At 46.6% G+C, this 10,000-nt stretch overlaps 1 protein-coding gene across 2 annotated transcripts in view; it reads right to left on the bottom strand.

The window, feature by feature from the left end:
* sema6e (sema domain, transmembrane domain (TM), and cytoplasmic domain, (semaphorin) 6E) overlaps nt 1–10,000 on the bottom strand; it is a 185,146-nt gene that overhangs the window by 103,224 nt on the left and 71,922 nt on the right. For both annotated transcript variants that reach the window (XM_063199712.1, XM_063199711.1), the window contains exon 3: nt 7,745–7,994. The gene's annotated coding sequence lies outside the window, so the exon portion shown is untranslated. The remainder of the gene's footprint in view (nt 1–7,744; nt 7,995–10,000) is intronic.

Consider the following 10,000-nt stretch of genomic DNA (forward strand, 5'->3'; position numbering starts at 1 on the left):
GCCCTGAGTTCAAGAAGCTCCATCATCAACAGTCATTATCATTATATAAAACACGGCATCGGCATCCATTCCACCCAGCCACCCCCCTCTTCAAAGTTTATAAATATGCGAGTTCAGGGACATCGCTTACACGTTAATTAGCAAGTCAAAAGTAACCACTTCAGACGTTTCAGAGGAGAAGACTGACAGAAAGAAACATTTAAATGCAAAGGTTTAGCCAAACATTTTTTTCCCTTTATTTTACCCTGGAGGTGGGCCGACTGAAAGAGAATGATTGCACTGAGAAGCTGTAATTTTCTGCAGAATTTTCAGCCATAAACAATTTGCATACCACATCATGACACTCATTTAAAATCGAAGGTGCTAAGTGCTAAAATGCTAAATGCATAAACTAAATACACTAAAACAAGTACTGCTCTCTTTTTAAAAAATATAATAATTTACCAAACTATTTTTTCTTACAAGGAATCTCTCCATGGTGATGTGTATGCTACTTGATGAGCTGCCTGCGACCTTGGCCTCAAAAAGATCTGTTCTCCCAACCAAGATCCATTACAGGGGGACTAATTAGCAAGGCATTTATTTGAATGAGACTGAGGGTTAAATGTAGCAGCCTTGCAAATTAGCGAGAAAACGGATAATTTGAGTTAACAGAGAGAGAGAGAGAAGAGAGAGAGAGGTGAATGCACAGTGCTAACAAGCACCAAGGAGGAACTCATTTCAAATTTCTAATGAAAGAATACTAACATGTCCTTGTGCTACTTCCTGGGATATTTGTCAGCCTTGTATGCTGTTATGATTCCGTTTTTTTTTTTTTTGGACGTCCTCTCTGAAATGATCGCTCATCCATCAGTTGGTCACTGGTTCCATAGGAATGACATATCGTCCTGATCGTAAATCTTTAAATAAAATAACCATCCCTGCTGGCAGTGCCTCCGCTTTGACTGGAGTGTCCCTTTTCATAGTCCATTCCACCATCCGCCGCCTTTGATGGCCATCAAAGCTGCGCTGCTGTCCGTGTCCATGTCTGGTGTTGGCTCGCATGGCCACCCTTTCCACAACATTTAACACAGACTCCGGGCAAATCACCTGCCATCAAATCACCTTGGGAGGCTGACGCGCAAACCTATCTGCTGTTGCCTGCTGCTGCTTCTGTGTGTGTGTGTGTGTGTGTGTGTGTGTGTGTGTGTGTGTGTGTGTGTGTGTGTGTGTGTGTGTGTGTGTGTGTGTGTGTGTGTGTGTGTGTGTGTGTGTGTGTGTGTGTGTGTGTGTGTGTGTGTGTGTGTGTGTGTGTGTGTGTGTGTGTTTGCTGGTTTCCAGAGGACATAAATCTGTGTTCTGACAGCTCCCCAGGCATCCATTCCCAGCTGAGGGGATGTCTTCATAGACAGACAGGCTGGGGGGTGTGTGAGATAAGCGGGGGCATGGTGTGTGTGTGTGTGTGTGTGTGTGTGTGTGTGTGTGTGTGTGTGTGTGTGTGTGTGTGTGTGTGTGTGTGTGAGAGAGAGAGAGAGAGAGAGAGAGAGAGAGAGAGAGAGAGAGAGAGAGAGAGAGAGAGAGAGAGAGAGACAGAGAGAGAGAGAGAGAGAGAGAGAGAGAGAGAGAGAGAGAGATGTGGCCATTGGTATTTATTTGACTGGTTGTAAACAACTTGTTTAAGGTGCAGATACGTGACCCACACAGTCTGCTTTTTCCTCCTTGAATTACAACTGCAGTTTATGTAGGCCTTATCATCTGCTAAATATTCTACAGCACTAGGCTGATCAGACTCACAATTTTGCTTGCAGACACATGAATACACAACAGACATCCTCACACTTACATACAAATACAAAACAAACGCACACACAAACCCAAGGCACTATGACACAGACACACAGAGAAGGAACAACAAAAAACAAAGACACAGACATAGTCCAAGACAGCGATGATTGCTTCACCAAAGAACCCAGGAAGACTGCTGCACCGTATATGTGCATGTGCGTGTACTGCATATGTGCATGGCTAGGTCTGAATGTGTGATTGAAAACACAATGACTCTCTTTCTCTCCTGTCATCTCCAGAGGAGGTGAATGCATTCCCAGGAGGCAGATGAGATGTTTCTATGGTCTGGAGAACCGCAGAGAGAGAGAGAGAGAGAGAGAGAGAGAGAGAGAGAGAGAGAGAGAGAGAGAGACAGAGAGAGAGACAGACAGACAGAGAAAGAGACAGAGACAGAGAAAGAGACAGAGACAGAGACAGAGACAGAGACAGAAACAGACAGAGCGAATGAGAGAACAAGTGAAAAGGCAGACAGAAAAACAGTCAGCTAAACAGAGATAGAGAGGTAAACAGCGATAGACAAAGAGGGGAGGAACAGAGGGAGAGGAACACCTCATATACCGGTAGCACTCACAGTCAACAACAACAACAGAATCTATTTGTCTTTTACCTGAGCCAAAGCATTTAAAGGGCAGTAAGGGCAGTCATGGGTAAGCGGTTAGGGCGTCAGACTTGCATCCCAGAGGTTGCTGGTTCGACTCCCGACCCGCCAGGTTGGTGGGGGGAGTAATCAACCAGTGCTCTCCCCCATCCTCCTCCATGACTGAGGTACCCTGAGCATGGTACCGTCCCACCGCACTGCTCCCCATGGGGCGCCACTGAGGGCTGCCCCCTTGCACGGGTGAGGCATAAAAGCAATTTCGTTGTGTGCAGTGTGCAGTGTTCACTTGTGTGCTGTGGAGTGCTGTGTCACAATGACAATGGGAGTTGGAGTTTAAAGTTTTAAAGCTGAAGGGACCACAGTCTTGCCATCCCAGGATTACACCAAGGAGACAAGATGTCTTCCATTACATTATGGGCTCTATAAAACCCATAGGAGATGAGATGAGTGGGCAATAACTGTGTCTTATCCATTACAGTACACAGGTAATAACTAGAAAGTTTGCCCAAATGTACTATATGTGGTCCTTTACTATATGTGGTTGACCGTGTATGTAAAAACTATAGCAGCTGTATTACATCTTACTCAAACTGTGAATGCAAAAGCACAGCGCCGTACCATTTCTTAATGGAACAGACAACAGCCAGTGTATTTGATGACCTATTGAGCTGAAATATCAAGATTCTCCCATCCAGAGAGTGTGTTTGGGCCATTTAATTGTACAAACTTGTGGAAGTAAGCTCTTTTTACTTCACCATCTCTTACTTGCCAAAGAATATGTTTGTAAACAATAAAAGAAATAAAAGACATTTTAAAAAGTTTAAAAAACAAATGAAGTAAAAGACAGATATTTCCAGTTCCTCCAGTGATGCAGGCTTGGGTATGGAGTAGAATTTGGAGGAGCCTAGCAAGGCGACGTGATGTGATGTGTGTGTCAGAGTGTTCTCAGGAAGGGCTCCCCCGAGCAGAGAGTATGCCTCACATCTCTGGATCAATGGTGGGGAGCTTAGCACGGGGCCTTCCCCTGAATATCAATGTGCTGTGGGGAAATCTCTCCTGCAGCCTCAGGTGATGATGGGAGCCGAAAGCCTACTCACGATCACCACCACCACCACGGAACCACCACCAGGGAACCACCACAACCAGCACCAGGGGAGGGGGAGAATAGGGTCAGTTGTCCTGGACCCAAGAAAAGGTGGGGGCCCAGAATTGGGACCTCGTTACATTGTATATATTGGGGAGGGGCCCTATTGTCAGACTTGTCCTGGGCCTGGCCAATGCTGTCAATGGCTCTGATGACCACCACCGCAGAGCCACTGCTGCTGCTGCTGCTGTTTCTATCACTTGGCAGTCTCTCTGTCAAGTCTCTCTGGCTGCCGTCAGATGGAATCACTGCACCAGCTAATTTCCAAACACCCCTTTTTACCGCCCTGAACTTTCTTCCTCGTGCTCACAAAATGACAGTGAAGGAGTACAAATGAAAATCGTGGGGCACGCTTTGAATTTTTTCCTTTGTTCGTTCTCCTTCTTTACATCAAAGTAATGGTAAAGAATAAAAAAGATGTGATATAAGAACACGATATAAGACTACTCACTCACTCAATGCCCAATGGGCTTTTCAATGCTTTGCTGAATTATTCGGGCTTTCTTCTACAGAGGCCATTATCAAAAGTACATTCCCAACTTTGATGAATGTGACCATGAAATTGCACATCGAGATCTGATGAATGGGTCTCCTCAGGCATAACCCTAAAAACACAAACCTGAGGCAATTTGGCTGAGTGAGCAAGAAAAAAAAGAGTCTCCTGAGGCTTTTAGCCAATCAATGGCACTAGCAAACTGATTAGATAATTGTGACCGAGTGCTCCTATTTTTCTCTGTCTTGGGTATGACACAGCTGAATAGGACTGGCATCAGAGTGTACCACAAGCCTTTGTCCTTGCTCCAAACCCCTTCCAATACAATTACCACCATCACATCTACAAGCATACTGGTCCAGGTCCCAGACTAACCTCCACACCAAGGTTTTCTCCCAACACTTTGCAGTTACCTTGACAACAACCACCTACCACCTACCACTTTGTCTATACCCCTAGAAAAAATACAGAATTTGTATTTTGACTGTAATTTTGTGATTTGTATTGTGACTAATTTCTAAAGACCCTTCAGCTTAGTTATGCCTGGTCATAACTCTGATTGTGACTGTGTTATCTGCAGCAACATTTTAAAATCATTTAATCACCACATTGGAAGTCTGCGGGAGCAAGAGCTATTATACTTGAAATTGCAATGCCACTCTACTTTCAGGAATTGGGACGACTGTATGGAATGGCCTCAGATAACATTTGACTCATGAATGCAATTTGGTTTAGTTATTTGTGCAGCTACAGATGGATCAACTTGTTCCACAAGCTTCTTAATACAATGAAACCAGCTCGTGTTTAATGACTTGTGTTTCACACAAACTTCACAAAGTTACTGCTTAAGCAGCATATTTCTTTACATCGATCTTCAGCCAAACTGGAAATTGCACCCCTATTCCGTTGTACGGTAGCAACACCAGGAATAAGATGGATAAGCTGACACTGCAAAACACCCACCACCTTGACTAACAAATATTCTGTGGGAAACACTGACACGCTGCATGTAAAATTCCCCTTATACCCTTGTCATTGACCCAACCCATACCACCACCACCACCACCACCATAATTATACTGGTGCCGGCTTGCATCCAGAGCCCAGACCAGCCTCCATACCTTGCAGGTACAGTAATATTCCTGTCATGTCCCTCACTCCTACCAAAGCCATTCTACTCATTTACTCCAAATGCTTTTGGGGTTTCTACAGTACCAGCCCTTTAGTGGACAGGTGTGTGTGGGAATTCTACGCCTCCCTTGCGTCATTGACTGTAATGGGCATGTGAAGTGGGCCGGGGAGGGTTGGGGCATGGGGCACGGGGCACTAGGGGAGAAGAAGAAGGAGCAACTGGACAAGCAGAGCATGAGAAACTTAGAGAACGATCAATCCGTGTTCTTTCTGCCCCCAACAGCGCCACTCTCCACCCTGCCACCCTACCACACACTGCCACCATGCCGCTCCTCCCAGCCACCATCTGGCTCTGCGGATTGCGCCAATTTGTCACAGAACGCTGAAACCCGAAGATGCCCTCGTTTAACTTTAGAGAAGCATGAGCAAGGGACAGAGATGGAGAGAGGAGAAAGGGAGAGAGAGGGGGGGGGATGAAGAAAGAAAGAAAGAAAGAAAGAAAGAAAGAAAGAAAGAAAGAAAGAAAGAAAGAAAGAAAGAAAGAGAGAAAGGAAGAAAGAAAGAAAGAAAGAAAGAAAGAAAGAAAGAAAGAAAGAAAGAAAGAAAGAAAGAAAGAAAAGAGACACAGGGAGAGAGAAGGAGAGGGGGAGTGGTGAAAGAAATTGAGGGGAATGGAGAAGAGGAAGGAAAGACTCCACAAAACTCACACGCGAGTGTGCACAAGCACACACACACACACACACACACACACACACACACACACACACACACACACACACACACACACACACACACACACACACACACACACACACACACACACACACACACACACACACACACACACACACTCAAAACGAAAAATGGGGAATTGCACAAAGACCAGGCAGGCCTGTCACTGAAAATTAATGGCGGGCATCATCCATGCAGCACTGGAAGGGACCCAAAGCCACACTTCAGATTTCTCCCCCCATCCCCATCCCCATCCCCACTGCAGCCCACAGCCTGTCCCTGCCCATGCAGCCGCCTTCAGTTTTTCGCACAATTGGCCTGGCCAAGCACCCCTGAGCCAAGCACCCCTAAAAACCTTCCTCTCTTTGTCCAGACGCCCGAAACACAGAAAGGAAAAGGTCACTCAACAAGCAAAAAGAGCTTTTTAGGGATATGTACACGGCAAATTTCACACATTCCTTTGGCTGTCGGATGACCGCAGGAGAATGAGGGTGACAGACAGCCATTCTTTCAGGACGAGGTGACAGATAGACTGAGGTATGGATGGCGGCATAATAGGTGTCACTGCCATTGCCGAAGCCATTTTGAAAAGGGGTGTGCTTTCGGGGCGGGCTGGGGGGAGGCATGACAATCCGTCATTTAGGAGCTTCAGTCTGATCATATTTCATGCCTATCTGCCTAGTTGAGCAATGTTCTATCCCAGCGGGGTTGTAGAATTGTCTCTCATTCCAGGTAAAAGGGGGCGGGGGGGCGGATACAGAGACAAAAATATAAAAAAAAGCCTGAGAAAAAATGTGGGGACCATTCTATTGGCGTACCTCCATTCTATTACAGAGCCTTTCAGCCACAAACACTTCAACTCTATTGAGAATGACCTGAATGCTCCTGAACGCTCGCCTGAATTACAGTCCGCCGGCGAGTCCTTTGACTACAAATCTCACACGAGTGTGAGTGTGAGTGTGAGTGCATACCCTTTTGGACAAGCGCCGCACAGCGCACAATCACTGTCCTTTGTCAGCCAGAGAAGCATCGCTGGACAATGGAGGGAAATGTTCACAAAAGAGGGTGCTCGCAGAAGACAGAGTGGGGTGGGGTAGAGAGTCGGGGGTTACGGAAGGTTAGAGCCTCTGCGAGGCGTACAGTGGTTCATCAGGCTGTCTACGGGCCGGAGACAAAAGGCACGGCGGGAAAAGGTTGTGGTGATAAATCAGCGTGGCATAGCACGTTATCGTTTGGCACGCGAAACCCAGGTGTGTCATGGCAGACTAGACCCGCAATGTGCCCGTGAATAAATTCAGCTCTGCTCTGCAACACAGCTCAGCTCCACACGTGTGGAAAGGCGGCTGCTATAATCACAGCCAAGGAAGCTGAGGAGTTGTGTGATGACAGTGTGATTTCTTTCTTTCTTTCTTTCTTTCTTTCTTTCTTTCTTTCTTTCTTTCTTTCTTTCTTTCTTTCTTTCTTTCTTTCTTTCTTTCTTTCTTTCTCCCTTCCTTCTTCTTCTTCTTCTTCTTCTTCATATTCAGATTTTTTTTAACTTTTGAGCTACAGAAATACCAGCAATCTGCATCAATGAGGCCCCGTATCCATGTCATCTTGACTTTCTTAAAATGTCATTCTGCAGACGTTCTTAAAATGGCACTGTAAATGTTAAATGCAGTATGATTGAATGTAGTACAATAAATGCATTAGGACAATTACAGTGAAATGAAAGATCCCTTTCCAAAGTTCCATAAAGCAACTCTGGGTATTTCTGTATGGGTTTCGCTTTGTTTTCACATGTTACACATTAGAGGCATGAAACAAGAGAAGGTGTACTTACAGTAAATATCAGCTGCTGCCAGAAGTTTTGGTGAATGGAGTGCTATGGGTTGTTTTCCCTCCTTTCCTGGCAACTCTGTCAGCAAAGCAGCAGCGGAAATGGATGCTGAGATGTTGGTTGGTGGTTGGAGGAAGGGAGGCTGGAGAATCGTGGTGGGAGTTTGTTTGAAAGAGGAGGAGGCAGAAGAAAGGGCGGGGGGGGTTGGACCCCCTCAGACTTGGTAAGAACTCTGCAGCACCTCGCCAAGTCCCTGTTGGAAGTACAACAAAAAAAGAGAGGGGGAGGATGGGGAGAGAGAGGAGGGAAGGGACGAGAAAGCGAGAGAGAGAGAAAGAAACATGGTAAATACATGAGCCATTGGCTACACGGTGAACACATGTTCGGGCTAATGACCCGGAGTAGTGAGAGGAACCATGGGAGGGCAAGAAACTTAATCTGGTCGGCGACCTGAGGCCGAGAGTAGAAACGTGGAGCGGAACGTCCTTCTCGTGCGTGCGAGCCTGACCGATGCTGCTCTGTCACAACACTGCTGGCAAAAACATGAGCTTCAAGTACAATCCTAAGCAGAGGCAGATGTTAGAGGCTGACTGCTTTGTGTTTGTCAGTGTGTGTGTGTGCGCGGGTATGTGAATGCGCGCGCATGTGTGTGTTTGTGTGTGTGTGTGTGTGTGTGTGTGTGTGTGTGTGTGTGTGTGTGTGTCTGTGTGTGTGTGTGTGTGTGTGTGTGTGTGTGTGTGTGTGTGTGTGTGTGTGTGTGTGTGTGTGTGTGTGTGTGTGTGTGTGTGTGTGTGTGTGTGTGAGTGTGTGTGTGTGACTGTGTGTTTGGTGGGGAGTCAAACAGCTGTATTCTGGTATGACACATCAGCATGGTTGTTTGTGAACTCATTACCCCTTTTAATCTGCCTCTTCTAAATGCAAAATTACTGGAACTCTGGACCAACACATGAACTACGTATATCAGTGACTAACCAATCTCTTATCTGAAACCAAACATGTCACGGTTCACTCCGTTTCTCTCACGACACACTTGAAGCCACATCCGCTCTTTCCATCCACTTCTCTCTCTCTGGCTCTTTCTCTCTCTCTCTCTCTCTCTCTCTCTCTCTCTCTCTCTCTCTCTCTCTCTCTCTCTCTCTCTCTCTCTCTCTCTGGCTCTCTCTCTCTCTCTCTCTAACAGTGAGGCAGAGGGCGGGGGAGGCCACGATGGGTCATCCTCTCTCTCCCTCAGCCCCTTTGCGCAACGCCAGCAGTTCGTTCAGTGAAGACCAGTGACTAATGGCATCTGGTCATTGCATCTGCAAACACTTCCCATTCATTCATCCCACACACTATCACCACCGGCCTACTCCCCGCCCTCCTGCCCTGCCCCCATCCCTTTCCAATCACCATGGCCTATGTGCTAGCTAGGTCATGACCGCAAAGTCATCCCCATGATCCTTAGCAATCAGCAGGTCCACTCACGCTAGCTGGCTCCAGCCACTAGTCACCACCACCACCAGCTGTCCCAGCATGGGATCTGGTTTGTCCAAGGGTGCAGTAATGAGCCTCAGTGAAGCCTACAGGGGGGACAAAGGAGTCAGTTGTCCCGGGCCCAGGGAGAGGGGAGCCCCAGAATTGGGTTCGCATTGCATACAGCTTGTATGTGCTGAATTGGGGGTGCATTCAGATGACTTTGTCCCGGGCCAGGCCAAAGCTGTCAGTGGCCCTGATGAGCCTGCAGCCCCAGCCCACCCCGTTAGAAGCCCAGGCCAGCAGCCATACGGTGCACGACATGGGAAGCCGATCAACAGACAAGATGGGGTATGGTGAGGTCATATGCACACTGACTCATGTATCTTCTGAATCTTCCCACAGTGGAAGACTTTCTTGTTGTCTGTACCTCTATTGTAAATGTTACTGGATAAGACACTCTGTGTGCGCAGTCATGGGTATGCTTAATCGTTCTCTGCTCCACTGAATCTTAGGCTCGTGAAAATACCACAGGAAATATATTTATCGAAGCCTGATGATTCGCTCAATAGACATTCACAAAATGCACAGGAATGAATGTGGAAATGACATTAAAAGTTTGGTGCCAAACAGGCAGAAAGAGAGGAAGCCAATATATATCGAGCTGAGAGAGATCCCTAGACTCTGAAAAAGACTATTGAGACAAAATTAGGTCAGGAAAATACGGTAAGTGTTATACAATATGTCCTGTATTCTCAAGAAAATACGGTAAGTGTTATACAATATGTCCTGTATTCTCAAGAAAAT

Source organism: Engraulis encrasicolus, chromosome 5 (genome assembly GCF_034702125.1).
Source record: "Engraulis encrasicolus isolate BLACKSEA-1 chromosome 5, IST_EnEncr_1.0, whole genome shotgun sequence".
Lineage (NCBI taxonomy): Eukaryota > Metazoa > Chordata > Actinopteri > Clupeiformes > Engraulidae > Engraulis > Engraulis encrasicolus.